Below are 17,074 nucleotides of genomic sequence, written 5' to 3'. Positions count from 1 at the left end.
AGCTATACTACTGGTTTCCCAAAACGCAATGTTTTTGAACATCAGTGGAAATTGTGGATGCTTATTATGAAATCTTAAGAGTTCCGAATTTTGATTATGAAAAGTAACCACATTTGATCATCTTTTCAATGACTTTCAGGTGATACACGCTTTATGCTTTAGGGAAGCAAGAAAATGTTAGGTCATGTAATTCAATTTTACTTAACGCATAATAAAATCTGGATTTAGAAAACAGAATAGGGGTTTATTTGCAGTATTGAAGGTTAGCTGTCTTTACAATAAAATTGACTTAAACATTCAAGTATCTGCACATCCTAGTTCCTTTAAATTAAGAATACTCAAGAGTTACCCGGTGGCTCACGCCTGTAATCCCAGCACTTTGGGAGGCCGAGGCGGGCGGATCACTTGAGGTCAGGAGTTTAAGACCAGCCTGGACAACATGGTGAAATCCTGTCTCTATTAAAAATGCAAAAAATTAGTCGGGCGTGGTGTCGCACACCTGTAATACCAGCTACTCGGAAGGCTGAGATAGGAGAATTGCTTGAACCTGGGAGCCGGAGGTTGCAGCCAGCTGATATGGCGCCACTGCACTCCAGGCTGGGCAACATGTTGAGCGAGGCTCTGTCAAAGCAAGCAAGCAAGCAAGCAAGCAAGCAAGCAAGCAAAGGAAAGAAACAGTACAGGATAGGACAGGACAAGAAAATAAAGAAATTTACTCTCTTATATAAATCCACCTCATACTAGCAACTTATTTGAACACCTGCAATAGACGTAATCAAACTTTCCAATAATGAGAACATCCTGCACATCCACAGATATTTTCAGGAATTGAGGCACAACGGTATAACATAAACCAAAAAGTCCACAAGGCGCATTGTCCTTCACACATAAATTGTAAATTCAGTTCAAATATTCATTCCCAGTATTTCAACAACAACGATTTTTTAAATAAGAAAGTCATTCGTCAAAAAAGAGGCTGGTGCCTCCAAAACAAAGCTCCATCTAACTCCTGAGTCAATGATATGAAGTACCCGAGACGGACCAATTTTTTTCTTTTTTTGTCAATATTTAATCTGAGGCTTTGGAAGTGGAAGAAATCTTAAAATAGCCACTAGTCTTGTTTCCAGCCTTCAGGCAGCTGAAATGTAATCCCCAGGAACACAGACCCTCCCTTCAGGGAAACGTGTATGTGTGTATGTTTGTGTTTAAAGGCCTATAGCAGTCAGAGATAGGATCACTGCCGTTTTAGTATATTTTTAAAAAAAATTCTACTAGAGAGGAAAGAATGACACAATTTTCTTCGTCACAGGAAGGTGGGCCTGGGGGATCCCAGCCACCTTCGCAGACGCTAAGTTATGGAAAGCAGCCAAAACTCTGTATCAGGATGAGGCTCCCCATGGGTTCTATGGAAACGAGAGACGCGGGGGGCCTAGTGCCTTCCAGGCTGCGGGCCGAGCTGCAGAGCTGCGCAAGCAGGAGCGGGGGAAGCGGCTCAGCCCAGTACTGCAGACAGGCGCTCGGTGGCAGTCCCCGCAGCGGCACGGGCGAGGCGTCGCGGGGTCTGCAGCCGCAGCCCACCAATTCCGGCGCCGAGAGCGAAGTCGGGAGAACTGCTGCTAGAAAGCGCAAGAGCCGCCGGACACCGCTGCCGCTCACCCCAGCCGCTCCCTTCCTAGCCTTGCAGCCTGTAGGCAGAAACTTCGGAGGTACAGCCCGGGGAGGAAACATCCCCATAGAGACAGAATACACTGTGTCTTCCTAGCTGAGCCCCTTTACCTTCCCGGCCGAAGTGTCTGAGATGCTTCCTTCGGTGGCGGCGGCGGCAGGGGCGACGACTGCCGATGCAGCACTCAACTGCTTCACTAATCCGGGCTCTGGGAAATAATTTCCCGCCGCGCGCTAGGCAGCCCCGGAAGCGATAGTACCATTTCCGGGTGGTTGTCAGTGACGCTCTGGAGCCGTCGCCAGGGTGGTAATATCTGGTGCCGAGCTTGAGTCTGGCCAGCGAGTCAGGCTCCTGCTAGATCAGCACCGGAGGTGGAGGACTGGTAAGTGATTTTACTGGGTTTTCTGCTGGGTCTGATATTAATGGCTGGCCGGGGGTCTGTGCAGCATTTTGGCCAGCCGGAGAAATGAGTGGGCGAGGGTTGAACCAGAAGGAGTCCCCATCCAACCCCGTGTCGCTTGACACCCAGTGCAGCTGGAGAAGGCCCTGGGATCCCGGCTTACCGTCTCATCCACTCGCAAAATCTGTCTCCAACTTGGAACTCGACCTCGGGTCACCAAGTGTCCCTGGGCGAGGCCGAAGACACCGTGTACCGTGACTCGGCGTTGTGCCGAGTTTCTCTGCCCATGATCAACGAGTGTCCTATCTCCCATTAGCAGCGTTTGGCCACTCTCGATTCCTGAGTACTGTTTCCGTAGTTCTGGGGTGCCGTGCCTGGAAGGCAGGAAGTTGGCTGAAGAAGACATCTTTTACAAACATTTGGGAAGTGAGATGGGGAGGTTCCTTCCTGATTTAGAATTAATTGAAGGTTCCTCCCGCCATTTGAATTGGGTGACAAGAACCGTCTTTGTTTTCCTGGCTGAGACGTGAGAGAACAAGCCTGTAATTTCATGCTTGGGCATTAGATGCATTTTTGGAAAACAGTGACCTGTAAGTAGGTGCGCTTTCAAAAAGGAATGCTTGCGCTCTGCCCCAGGCTTTGTCGATAATGAAGGATTCAGGAGAATTGTGGATGGAGGTCTGAGGTAGCCAGAATAGTTGTAAAGAGAAATCGCTTCCGACAAAGGGATAATGTGAGGAAAGGTGCTCATTTAAGATTTGAAAGATGTGATGTAGTGAACCTTGGCGACTTCTCTTAAGTAATGCAATTTCTTAGGTAAGTAGTTTTCACTTGCCACCTTGTGTTTAAGTAATTACCTCCCCACCAACCCCCCGTAAAAGGCAACTGTTATTTTTTCAAAACAGTCAGTTCCCAAAAGAGTTGTAGGTACTATTGCATTTTTCTTTATGTATTGCATAAAAACATTTTCTTTATCGGAGCATACCCATAAAGAAAAATGCAGTATGTTCAATTCAAGGCCCCTGTTACACCAGGCCAGTGCCTTCTTACCTTTTGAGAATAATGCAGCCAAACCATATTTAGGATAGCACATTGATTTTCTAACCCAGTTGGTTAATAATTCAACAAACTTATAATCTCCCCATTAATCCCAATTTTGACATTTTGTTGAATCTTGTATTTTTTGTTTATTTCTCCAGTTGAAAGTATTATAAATTACTTCAGGGATACTGTATATTTTATCCGTACAACAACTAGTTTTTAGAGGCAGTGATTTATCTCTATTAATTGTTCTTGAATGTAGCCAATCATTAATACCCAGAGTAGATACTGTCTGCCAGGCACTTTACATTTATTATTTTATTTAATGCTTAACAAAATCACAAAAATTGTATTATTTCTATTTTGCAACACCTTTTATACTGAGACTCAAAGAGGTTGTGATTTTCCATAAATTATACAATTAAATGGCACAATTAAAATTTGAATGCAGTCTACCTGACTCTACATTTTGGCTCTAAACTGTGCTCTATACCTTTATAAGTAAACATAATAGCATCATTATTTTCACTCCCAGGTAAAAATGGATAGCTAGTATGTCACATTCAGAAATCAAGTGGATAGCAAAGCTTGAGGATAAAAGGGACTTCAGGGATGTGTTCATCACCATAAGGTAATTTTGACATGTAAATCATGCAGTTTCTTTACTGCCTTTATCCTTGGCCAGTTTTATTATCCTAATTCAAATAAATGCCTATACTGTACATTGTCATAACACGTGGGGCAAATACAGAAGATCTGGAGACCATCAGCAAGCATATTGGTGACTCTGAGTCCACAGTATCAGCTAACTATCTCTTTAGGCAGCTTTTCACACACACATTTGTATACATGTATATTTGTGTGTGTGTGTGTGTGTGTGTGTGTGTAGGGAGAGAAAATGAGTAAATGAGCACAAATTCATAAAATTGAACTCTGTAATGATTTATAAGGAATTATTAGCAAAACTGTGCTGTTCTACTCACACAATCCTCAAACAGATGGGGATTATCACATAGTTTCAGGGAATATGCTTAATTAAACCTGCCCATCCCAATACCCTATTCTATTTAGAGAAATAGAAATAGCCTAATTTTCAGAGAATTTATAAAAATTTAGTTGAAATGACCGATACTAGAAATGACATAGAACTTAATTCTAAAGAATATCCTGTTTTACAACTATATAGGTATAGCTAGCCTCAAATACTAATGTGTATTTGATTACATTGCATTGACTTGTAGGCAGATCTTTGCATTGACTTGTAGACAGATCCCATAGGCAGATCTCAGGGATATTTTGCTATCAAATTTCAGTGCTTATGAAGGTTGAGATTATGTCTGTTTTATTCATCATCTCATACCCAGCATCTAGCACTGTGCCTGGCGTGTAATAGAAGCTCAATAAATAAGTCAGGAACCATGACTCATGACTGTAATCCCAATACTTTGGGAGGCTAAGGCATGAGGATTTGAATCCAGGTCCTCTAAATTTTGGCTCTTTTTACTGTGTTCTATACTTCCTCTAATAAATAAACATAGCTTATAGTGAACTATGATCACACTACTGCACTCTAATCTGCACAACAGAGTAAGATCCTGTCTCTAAAAAATAAAAAATAAACATTTATTGAATGAATGATTCCTTTTTAAAATGTTATTTATCCACTGAGAAGTATTTGTACATTTTTTAAAGGATTTACCACATAAATAAATATTTATTGTTACTCACCTTGACCCTGAAATACAGTGTCCACTCCACACTCATTCATAAAAGGCAATGTGCTGTTCTGTAAAGACGACTGGACTGTGAGACAGGAGATGAGAAAATATCTAATATTTTTTCTGTGTTTATTCTCTGCTATTCAGTGTTAAATTACTCCTCACAGCACAATAGGTAAGTGTTATCCTCCTTTTACAGATACGAAAACTGAGGCAAATATAAGCTTTGTAAATTGTCCTAGGTTACACATAGTCATTAAACACAGCTATGATTTGGATGAAGGCCTGTGACCCCAAAAGTGATCGTCTTAACCACTTTGCTATACAGCCTCCAGTTGAATTTTTAATCCTGGATCAGCTGCTAAATGTGTGCAAAAGCAAATTTATTTCTCTGGGTATCTTGTTTCTCATCTATAACATACAGGAGTTTGATGGATTAGATTATCTATAAGGTCCTCCTACCTCAAAAATCCTCTGACTTTAGTTGACTCCCAAGTATTATCTGAATATAGCAGTTCTAGTGTGCCAGAAAACCCTCATCAATTTTGATGTGTTTCATATGAGCTTTTATATGTGTTCACGTCTTCCACAATGGTGGACACAGAATCATGTTGTTGCAATAGGAAGAATAGAGTTAAAAAAAATCACAGTAATGCTTTTTTTTTTTTTTTTTAAACCAGCTATGACACTACTAAGTCACTGAACCTTTGTGAGCTTATGTTTTCATGTGTAAAATGGATCCATAGGATTGCTGTGAGGGTTAAGTGAGTTGACATATAAAGCCTCAAACATGTCTGATACACAACTGCTATTAAATAAATATTGATTCTTTTTCTTGCTCAGTCTTGCAAGGATAAAAGATTAGTGGATATAAAAATGCTTTATAAATTAGACAAAGGTGAAGAATTTTTTCACTTAGAGTCTACTAGGAGAGATAAAGTTATATACAAAAATAATTATATGTGGGGCAATTCACATACATCATTGAACACAAAGCATGATGGGAATGCAAAGAAAAGAGATTTTTTTTTTTTTTTTTTTTTTCCAGGAGGTCAGATGAGGAAAGACCTCATAAAAAAGGTAATATTGAGTTTGTGCCCTATAGGATGGTAAGGATTTTGGCAGGGGAACAAGAGGGAGAAGTGTTCTACTGGAAGATGCAAAGGTGTCAGAAAACAGAAATAGTACCTAGGTCACTTTGGATATGTAAGATGGATGAAGGCTGGTAATAAAGCTAAGGTAAAAAGCTGAGCTTAGGACAAGCTGTAGATAACTGTGGGCAAGTTAAAGATGTTAGGCATTTAACAATAAGCAATCTGTGTGTATAACTAGGATGGGGTGGAGGATGGAGTTGGCATTTGTTTTCTTTGTTATGGAAAAATGCCCATTTGTTACAGAAATATTAGAGTGTTAAAAATATGCCAAAAAGGAAAGAAAAAGGAAGAGTGGCCCATGATCCCACCACTCAGAAATAACTTATGATTTTTCTCTGTATTATTACAGATTTTCATATATGTGCTTTTAAAATAAAAATGAAATAATACTATCTATATTGTCTTGTGACCTGCTTTTTTCAATGTGCTACGCCGTGAATTTTCCCATGTCAGTAAATTTGCTTCTATAAAATAATATTTAGGGCCTGCATGCTATTCAATTTTATAAATATGTAAAAACTTTTAAACTGACTTCTTTCTGTTAAGTAATAGTACAATAAAGATTTTTATAGTAAAATATTTAGACATATTCATATCTATTTTCTTATTACAAATTGTAGAAGGAGAAATGGTGACCCACGGGTTATGAACACATATAATACTACATGTATTACCATATCAATCATATTTTTAATTTAAACTTGGTGCAAAATTAATGAGGTATGAAAGGGTATATAATGAGGCATTAGCCGCCCTCTCACCTTGTTGTCCTCCTGATTCACAGCTAGCCCTAATAGCACCTTGTGTGATTAGAAAAGGGCACCCCCTTCTGGAGGATCCGTAACTCTTGGATATATAGTGTGTAACTGATGGTACTTTTTTTTTCTGTACCTGTGCACAATGTGCAGGTTTGTTACATATGTATACATGTGCCATGTTGGTGTGCTGTACCCATTAACTCATTTACATTAGGTATATCTCCTAATGCTATCCCTCCCTGCTCCCCCGACCCCATGACAGGCCCCGGTGTGTGATGTTCCCCATCCTGTGTCCAAGTGTTCTCATTGTTCAATTCCCACCTATGAGTGAGAACAGGAGGTGTTTGGTTTTTTGTCCTTGCGATAGTTTGCTGAGAATGATGGTTTCCAGCTTCATCCGTGTCCCTACAAAGGACAAAATTGATAGACCGCTAGCAAGACTAATAAGAAGAAAAGAGAGAAGCATCAAATAGACCCCAAAAAAATGATAAAGGGGATAATTGATGGTACTTTTGTAAGGATTGGAAAAAGGCACCGTTTTCTCTGTGGCAACAGCCCTGCAAGGACACATGGCTGGGCCACCAAAGTATGGGCTGGATTCAGCCCCTACTCACCTCCCTAGATTGAGTACTTTTGTGACAGGTACTGCACCTGGCCTTTTTGACTATTTACTTTCTACAAGCCAACACTAAGGCCAAATGCAGACTTTGTTAAAATACAGAAGACAAGGTTGGCCGGCACAGTGGCTCATGCCTGTAACCCCAGCACTTTGGGAGGCCAATGCGGGCGGATCTCTTGAGACAAGGAGTCCAAGACCAGCCTGATCTGCATGGTAAAACACCATCTCTACCAAAAAAATACAAAAATTAGCTGGGTGTGGTGGTGGGCACCAGTAATCCCAGCTACTCCTGGAGTCCGAGGCAAGAGAATCACTTTAACCCGGGGGACAGATGTTGCAGTGAACTGAGATCATGTCACTGCACTCCAACCTGGGTGACAGAGTGAAAGATTCTCTCAAAAAAAATACAGAGGACAAGGTCAAACTTTAGTGCATCCCTTGAAATACATACATTCCGTATAAAAAGTTTTAACAAATATAAAAGCTCAAAATGATACAATGTCATTTTGACTAATTAGGCAATGCAGTATAATATAAACAACTGAATTCAGAGAGGATCTGGAGTTGAGCTTAAACTAATGAACATATAATGATAGCCTTGAAGAAGTTACCTAAATTCTCTGAGCCACAGTTTCTTCATCTGTAAAGTGGTAATACTGTCAACTTTATGGGTTTACTAGGATTAAATGTAATAATGTGTGTAAGTACACAGGCATCAGAAAAAAATTATCAAGGGTCTGTAGTATTGTTTTTTATTTTTAATAAACTCACTTTTAAAATAAGGTCTATGGCTCCAACTATGAAGTCAAACAGACTTGGATTCGAATCCCAACTCTGTCACTAGTTGTATGACAGAAAGTTACTTTTCTACTGTTTCATTATTTGTAAAATGGGAATAATGATGTCTTCATAGGCCTTTCGTGAATATTAAATAAAACAATGCATGCATAGAGTTTAATATTGGTGCCTGGTATAGTAAGGCACTTTATTTGTTCAAATTCCCCAAGAAACAGATGCCAAGAGGAGATTAGATGTACAAGATGTTTATTGGGGAAACTGCTTGTGAAGAATAAAGGAGAGGAAGTGGGAGTAGGAAAGAAATGCCTTTAGGCCTCAATGCACGTCCGACAGCCTAAAAAGAAGAGAAGGAAGGAAGAAAGAAGAGTTGAGTAAGAATACAAAGTGCTGCACTGTTCTAAGAAAGCTTCAACTAGGCCAGTGCAGAGTTCAAAAGCCGAAGTCATATATTAGAGGAATCCCATGTTGCCACGGTATTCAATGTTAGGTATTAGTAAAAATGATCAATAGTTGTCATATGCTAAAACTTACAAATATATTTGAATTTCAAATCTTGAGTTTTACTGCCTGTTCCACCCCCTCCTGCCCTCAAGAAAAGTATAATCCCTACTGCCAGTCATTGATACTAACATTTGAGTCATATGTGCTTACATTATCTTCTTATATTTTAGAATACAGTTTTGTTAGCCAGAACAGTTAGGAATCAAAACATCTGTTCCCAATAACAGTTTAGAAATGCAAACATTAGCTAAGCAACTGATTTTTGGCATCACGTGGTTAAACACACACTGTTGTCTAAATTTCTAAATTCAGGTAGCCAATTAAATATAATGTAAATTTTTTTTTTTTTTCTGAGACAGGGTCTCACTCTGTCACCCAGCCTGGAATACAGTGGTACATCACAGCTCACTGCAACCTTGAATTCCTGGGCCCAAGGGATCCTCCCACCTTGGCCTCCCAAGTAGCTGGGGCTACAGGTGTGCGCTACTATGTAAAAAAATTTTTTTTTTTTTGGTGGAGACAGGTTCTCGCTGTGTTGCCCAACCAGGTCTCGAACTCTTGTACTGAAGCAGTCCCCCTGCCTTGCCCTCCCAAAGTGCTGCGATTATAGGCATGAGGCACCATGCCCGGCCTCATGCCTGTAATCCCCGTATTTTGGGATCCATGGTTAGAATATTAGCCTAACACTTCAATGTCTATTTGCCTCTTTACCAAAGATACCTCTGTAGCCACAAAGGTAAAAATATAGTTTCATAGGATCCTTCCCCCCAACCCCCACCACCTTTTTGTTGTTTTTAATAAGTAAACGTAGAGATCCATAATTTCAGTGCTTTTCAAATGGCAGGTTATAAGCCATCAATTTGGTGAGTCATAGCCTGTATTTTTGTTTCAGATACATGTGGTTTCAGGATTGGGGATATAAAATGTATTTGTTACTGGGAAACACAGCTGAATTAGAAAACAACTAATTTAGATTAACTATTATACACGAGGAAATGAAGATTAAAGAGGCGATTTAACATAATGGATAACTCAGGAAACATGTGACTTGAACCAGAGGCTAGGTCTTAAGAATCTAAATTTAGGGCTTTTTCTTTTTATCATGCTTCCTGGAAAAGGTCTTGTTTGCTCTACTTAGTAGGGCATACAGTTATTCCAGTTGAGTAATATGGTAGTGCTTTGCTGTCACTTTTGTTATGTGTTTGCTAAGATTTACCCCAAAGATCACTTCCCTGACCCTAGCCATGGGGTATCAGGGAGGTTGTACAGCTGCAGTTGTTTCTAGCAGCCAGCAGTTATGCCACACTACCAGTTTACTGTCCATTTTCCTTCCAGGGAGCACAGCTAATTCAACACTTTAGAGTTTAAACTGAGCAGTGATAGGAACTCATTTTGAAGAGCATTATACTGAGGAGGTCTGAATTTTTGTAATACAGACGAATATTTTGTGCTTCATTGTGTCATAACTTTTTTTTAAATCTTTTTTATTTTTTATTTTTTTGGAGATGGAGTCTCACTCTGTCACCCAGACTGTAGTGCAGTGGAACTATCTCGGCTCACTGCAACCTCCTCCTCCCAGGTTCAAGCAATTCTTCTGTCTCAGCCTCCCGAGTAGCTGGGACTACAGGCACACGCCGCCACGCCCAGCTACTTTTTTTTGTATTTTAGTAGAGATGGGATTTCACCATGTTGCCCAGGCTGGTCTTGAACACTGAGCTCAGGCAATCCACCTTCCTCAACCTCCCAAAGTGCTAGGATTACAGGTGTGAGCCCCTGCACCTAGCCCTATGTCATGACTTTTTTTTGTGTGTGTGTGTGTGTGAGACAGTCTTGCTCTGTCACCCAGGCTAGAAGGTTGGAGTGCAATGGCACAATCTCGGCTCACTGCAACCTTCGCCTCCCAGGTTCAAGCAATTCTCGTGTCTCAGCCTCCCGAGTAGCTGGGATTACAGGCATGCGCCACCATGCCCAGCTAATTTTTGTATTTTTAGTAGAGACGGGGTTTCACCATGTTGGCCAGGCTGGTCTCGAACTCCTGACCTTAAGTGATCCACTTGCCTTGGCCTCCCAAAGTGCTGAGATTGCAAGTGTGAGGCACCACGCCCAGCCATTGTGACATTTCTTTACCCATCTTCCTTGACTTTTCAAACTTCAGCTCATGAAATATTTTTCATTTAAAAAATGCAAGTTTTGTGTATAATCACGTAACAATGTATTCCTTTAAATTTTTTCAGATATATCATTCTTTCCTTCTCTAGCATATATTCATGCTAGCCATCAGAAATGCTCATGGCAGTTCAGTTCTTCCAAGGTGATCCAGTCTGTCCTCTGCTGTTAAGAGCTTTCACTGGGAAGGAATTTAGGAGTGGAGCTGGTTGTAAATGGGGACCGTCTAGGCTCTGTTTCTGTGTTGCTTTCTTTTTTTTACTTTTTTTTTCGTTTTTGAGATGGAGTCTGGCTCTGTTGCCCAGGCTGGAGTGCAGTGGTGCAATCTTGGCTGACTGCAATCTCCTCCTCCCAGGTTCAAGCGATTGTCCTGCCTCAGCCTCCCACTTCTGCCTCGGCCTCCCACTCCTGCCTCAGCCTCCCGTAGGCTCTGTTTCTATGTTGCTTTCTGTACTCTGGTATCCTTTAGTGCTGCCAGTGCTTATTCTTTTGATTAACTTTACTTGGTAATTACCTTTCTAAGGCTTTCTCATTTGTCTAACTCAGCAGTTCTCAAACTTTTGGTCTCAGTAGTCTTTTGTACTCTTAAAAATTACTGAAGACCTCAGCGAGTTTTTATTTATGTAATTATATTTACTTATATTTTTTATATTATAAATTAAAATGAAATATTTTTGAAAATACTTATTTCAACAAACCACTACATATTAACATAAACAGCTTTAAAGAAAGCTATATTTTTCAAAACAAATTTTAGTGGAAGAGTGGTATTGTTTTATATTTTGCAATGTCTCTTCAATGTCTGGCTTAATAAAAGAGAGCTGAATTTCAGATCTGCTTCTGCATTCAGTCTTTGGTGAAATATTGTTTTGGGTGAAGAATAAGCAAAATCTAACCTTACACATGTATGTAGTTGGAAAAGAAGGGAGTTATTTAAATGGCCTTTTCAGATAATTGTGAATATACTTCTTTGATCACCAAAATTTAACAAGTGGAATTTTATTAAAATTTACTTGCAATATAGAATCTGAAATCATATCAGTTTATTTTGGGCACACTATTACATTAAAATCCCTTGGTCTATTTTGTACTTTGAATAAATCCTTTACAAATAGATGATTCTGTTACATAATGTACCAGCCTTTTGGAAAATATTGATTCATTGAGGTATGCTGATTTTTTAAATCTTAGTAAATTTCATTATACAATGTTAAAAATTCCCATTAGTTAATATCACCAGTAGTCTCATCAGAAGAATCTTGTAGTATTGGAAAACTGTCCATCTGACAGTATACAAATTTTCCAAAATTTCTAATTTTTGCTTGGAAAGCTCAAATTTTATCATTGACAACAAATATGGTCTGATGTTTTCATTGAAGTTCCACCCAATTTGATTAATTTTGAGAAAATATATAGTGTATACAAAGGTTAATAAAAGTATTAATAGTAATTTTTGGCCTGGTACAGTGGCTCAGGCCTGTAATCTCAGCACTTTGGGAGGCAGAGGTGGGTAGATCACTTGAGGTCAAGAATTCAAGACCAGCCTAGCCAACATGGCGAAGCCCCATCTCTACAAAAAAAATTTATATATATATATATATATACACACACACACACACACACACAAATTAGCCAGGTGTGGTGGCATGCACCTGTAATCCCAGTTACTTGGGAGGCTGAGGCATGAGAATTACTTGAACTTGGGAGGTAGAGGTTGCCGTGAGCAGAGATTGCAACACTGCACTCCCTCCTGGGCAACAGAGTGAGACTCTGTCTCAATAAATAAATAAATAAGTAGTAATTTTTACTTCCTATCAAAGACATAAGCAAACCTGGCACTATTCTGAGTGTGTAACGGTGAAAAAAATATAATGAGTACTGTGGTAGGCAGGATAATGGCCTCCATGAGATACCACATCCTAATCTATAGAACCTGTGACTATGTTATGTTACATGGCCAAGGGGAATTAAGGTTACAAATGGAATTAAGGTTGCTAATCAGTTTACCTTAATATAGTGAGATTATCATGGATTATCCAAGTGGTCTCAATGTAATTACAAGAGTTCTCAAAAGTGGAAGAGGGAGGTGAAAAAGAATTCTGAATAATGCAATGGGAAAAAGACAACCCACTTAGCTAGCTAGAAAATGGAGGAAGTGGGCCACAAGTCAAGGAATGAGGGCAGCCTCTAAAGCTGGAACATGCAAAAGAAACAATGATTTATCCCCAGAATCTCCAAAAAGGAATGAAGCTCCGCTTACCACTTGATCTTAGCTTTGTGAGACCTGTTTCAGATTTCTGACCTAGAAAACTGTAAGATAACAATTTTGTGTTTTTATGCCAATAAATTTGTGGTGATTTATTATAGCAGCAATGGAAAACTAATATAACTTTTTGTTTTTTGTTTTGGAGGCAGACGCTCGCTCTGTCGCCCAGGGTAGAAGGCAGTGGCATGATCTTGGCTCACTACAACCTCTCTCTCCTGGGTTCAAGCTATTCTCCTGCCTCCGCCTCCTGAGTTACTGGGATTATAGGCGCCTGCCACCATGCCCAGCTAATTTTTGTATTTTTAGTACAGGTGAGGTTTCACCATGTTGGCCAGGCTGGTCTCGAACTCCTGACCTCAGTGATCCACCCGCCTCAGCCTCCCAAAGTGCTGGGATTACAGGCATGAGCCACCGCACCCAGCCTGATTTCCTAAAGTGTCAAAGATTTTGCACTTTTAGTACAAATGTCAATATAGCAAAAATGACATATAATATTTTATCGTTATGAAAATAGTTTTGACGTTGCACACCACCTGAAAGAATATCAGGACTTCCTCAGAAGTTTGTAGATTATACTTTGGGATCTCGTAAATAACTTCATAATTTCTCCGTGCCAGCCACTAGCCTGGGAAATGGGATACAAAAGTTAAGAAGATACAGTCTTGTTTTAAGAAGATTATGTAGTCTGGTGGTTGAGAAAGTGATATGGTTTGGACATTTGTCCCCTCCCTCCAAATCTCATGTTGAAATGTTATCCCCAGTGTTGGAGGTGGGGAATGTTGGGAGGTGTTTGGATCATGGTGGTGGATCCCTCATTAATGGCTTGGTGCCCTCCATGTGGTAATGAATTCACTTAAAGAGTTGGTTGTTTAAAAGAACCTGGTACCTCCTCCCCCTCTCTTGCATGTGATACACAGGCTCCTGCTTTGCCCTCTGCCATGACTAAGCCTCCTGAGGCCTCACCAGAAGCTGAACAGATGCTGGCACTGTGCTTGTACAGCCTGCAGGACCATGAGCCCCCATTTTAATGGGGTTGTTTGTTTTTCTCTGGTAAATTTCTTTGAGCTCCTTTAGATGCTGAATATTAGATCTTTGTCAGATGCATGGTTTCCAAATATTTTCTCCCATTCTGTAGGTTGTCTATTTACTCTATTGATAGTTTCCTTGTCAAAAACTCACATGCTTGTAGATACACGACCTTATTTCTGATATGGGGCTCCCTATTCTGTTCCATTGCTCTATGTGCCTGTTTTTGTACCAATACCAAGCTGTTTTGGTCACTGTTGCCTGTAGTGTAGTTTGAAGTTAGGTAACACAATTCCTCCAGCTTTGTTCTTTTTGTTTAGGATTACCTTGGTCATTTAGGCTCTTTTTTAGTTCCACATATGTTTTAAAATAATTTGTTCTAGTTCTGTGAAGAATGTCATTGGTGGTTTGATAGGAATAGCATTAAATCTATAAATTACTTTGTGCAGTGTAGCCATTTTAATGATATAGATAGACTCTATCCATGAGCATGGGATGTTTTTCCATTTGTTTGTGTTTTCTCTGATTTCTTTGAGGACTGTTTTGTAATTCTCATTGTAGAGATCTTTCACCTCCTTGGTTAGCTGTATTTTTAGGTATTTTATTTTTGTGGCACTTGTGAATGGGATGGCCTTTCTGATTTGGCTCTCAGTTTGGTTGTTGTTGGTATACAGGAATGCTGATGATTTTTGTACTTTAATTTTGTATCCTGAAACTTTGCTGAAGTTGTTTATCAGCTGAAGGAGCCTTTGGGCTAAGACTATGGGGTTTTCTAGATATAAAATCATGTCATCTGCAAACAGATAGTTTGACTTCCTCTCTTCCTATTTGGATGCCCTTTGTTTATTTCTCTTCTCTGATTGCTCTGGCTAGGACTTTCAATACTATGTTGAATGGAAGTGGCAAGAGAGGGCATCCTGGTGCTAGTTTTCAAGGGGAAACTGCTTCCAGCTTTTGCCTATTCAGTATAATGTAGGCTATGGGTTTGTCATAGATGGCTCTTATTATTTTCAGGTGTGTTCCTTCAATACCTTGTTTATTGAGAGTTTTTAACATGAAGAGATGGTACATATTATCAAAAGCCTTTTCTGCATCTATTGAGATAATTATGTGGCTTTTGTCTTTAGATCTGTTTATTTGATGAGTCACATTTATTGATTTGAGTATGTTGAATCAACCTTGCATCCTGGGAATGAAGCCTACTTTATCATGTTTCATAAGCTTTTTGATGTGCTGCTAGATTCAGTTTGCAAGTATTTTTTTGAGGATTTTTGCACTGATGTTCATCTAGAATATTGGCCTGAAGGTTTTTTTTTTTTTTTTTTTTTTTCTGTGTTTCTGTCAGGTTTTGGTGTCAGGATGATGCTGGCCTCATAGAATGAGTTAGGAAGAAGTACCTCCTTTTCAATTTTTTGAAATAGTTTTAGTAGAAATGGTACCAGCTCCTGTTTGTACATCTGGTAGAATACAGCTGTGAATCCATCATCTGCTTCTGGGCTTTTTTTGGTTGGTCAGCTATGTATTGCTGGTTCAGTTTCAGAGCTCCTTCATATTCTGTTCAGGGATTTAATTTTTTTTGGTTCAGTCATGAGAGGATGTATGTGTCCAGGAATGTATCCATTTCTTCTAGATTTTCTAGTTCATGTACATAGAGGTGTTTATAATATTCCCTGATAGTTGTTTTTATTTCTGTGTAGTCACTGGTAATATCCCCCTTATTATTCTGATTGTGTTTATTATTTCTGATTGTGTTTATAATCTTCCCTCTTTTCTTCTTCATTAATCTGGCTAGCCATCTATCTATTTTTTCAAATTTTTTTGAAATCCAGCTCCTGGATTTGTTGATCTTTTAAATGGCTTTTCTTGTCTCTGTCTCCTTCAGTTCAGCCCTTATTTTGGTTATTTCTTGTCTTCTACTAGCTTTGGATTTGTTTGCTTTTGGTTCTCTAGTTCTTTAATTGTAATGTTAGCTTGTTAACTTGAGATCTTTCTAACTTTTTGATGTAGGCATTTAGTGCTATAAATTTCCCTCTTAACACTGTCTTAGCTGTGTTCCAGAGATTCTAGTACATTGTATCTTTGTTCTTAGTTTCAAAAAACATTTTGATCTCTGCCTTTATTTCATTATTTACCCAAAAGTCATTCAGGAGCATGTTATTCAATTTCCATGTAATTGTATCATTTTGAGTGTTTTTTGTTTGTTTGTTTTTGACATGGAGCCTCATTCTGTCTCCCAGACTGGAGTGCAATGGTGCAATCTCAGCTCACTGTAACCTCCACTTCCTGGGTTCAAGTGATTCTACTGCCTTAGCTTCCCAAGTTGCTGGAATTACAGGTACCCATCACCATGCCTGGCTAATTTTCATATTTTTAGTAGAGACAGGGTTTCACCATGTTGGCCAGGCTGGTCTCAAACTCAATTCCTGACCTCAGGTGATCCACCCACCTCAGCCTCCCAAAGTGCTGGGATTACAGGCATGAACCACCATGAGTGAATTTTTTAGTCTTGACTTCTAATTTGATTGTGCTGTGGTTTGAGAGACTGTTATGATTTCATTTTTTTTTTTTTTTTGCATTTGCTAAGGAGTATTTTACTTCTGATTATGTGATCAATTTTAGAGTAAGTGCCATGTGGCAATGAGAAGAATTTATGATTCTGTTGTGTTTGAATAGAGAGTTCTGTAGATATCTATCAGGTTTATTTGATCCAGAGCTGAGTTCAGGTCCTGAATATCTTTGTTAATTTTCTGTCTTGATCATCTATCTAACATTGTCAGTGGGGATATTAAAGTCTCCTGCTATTATTGTGTAAGAGTCTAAGTCTCTTTGAAGGTCTCAAATAACTTGCTTTATGAATCTGGGTGCTCCTTTATTGGGTGCATATATATTTAGGGTAGTTAGCTCTTCTTATTGAATTGAGCCCTTTACCATTATGTAATGTCCTTCTTTGTCTTTTTTTAA

The 17,074-nt window shown here is 39.3% G+C and overlaps 2 protein-coding genes across 25 annotated transcripts in view; one reads left to right on the top strand and one right to left on the bottom strand.

The window, feature by feature from the left end:
• The window catches only part of SLF1 (SMC5-SMC6 complex localization factor 1), a 76,767-nt gene extending 74,891 nt beyond the window's left edge, over positions 1–1,876 (bottom strand). For 7 of the 8 annotated variants that reach the window (XR_012413921.1, XR_012413920.1, XM_005557392.5 and 4 more), the window contains exon 1: positions 1,777–1,876. The gene's annotated coding sequence lies outside the window, so the exon portion shown is untranslated. Of the gene's footprint in view, positions 1–349; positions 457–1,776 lie in introns of all 8 variants that reach the window. The other variant, XM_065545832.2, reaches the window with a different exon arrangement.
• A 67-nt stretch (positions 1,877–1,943) lies between these two features.
• KIAA0825 (KIAA0825 ortholog) overlaps positions 1,944–17,074 on the top strand; it is a 473,576-nt gene continuing 458,445 nt past the window's right edge. For all 17 annotated transcript variants that reach the window (XM_073993835.1, XM_073993834.1, XM_073993826.1 and 14 more), the window contains exon 1: positions 1,944–2,048. The gene's annotated coding sequence lies outside the window, so the exon portion shown is untranslated. The remainder of the gene's footprint in view (positions 2,049–17,074) is intronic.

Source organism: Macaca fascicularis, chromosome 6 (assembly GCF_037993035.2).
Source record: "Macaca fascicularis isolate 582-1 chromosome 6, T2T-MFA8v1.1".
NCBI classification, from domain to species: Eukaryota; Metazoa; Chordata; class Mammalia; order Primates; family Cercopithecidae; genus Macaca; species Macaca fascicularis.
The sequence above is the reverse complement of the archived record's forward strand: the minus strand, read 5'-3'. Positions and strand labels throughout refer to the sequence as shown.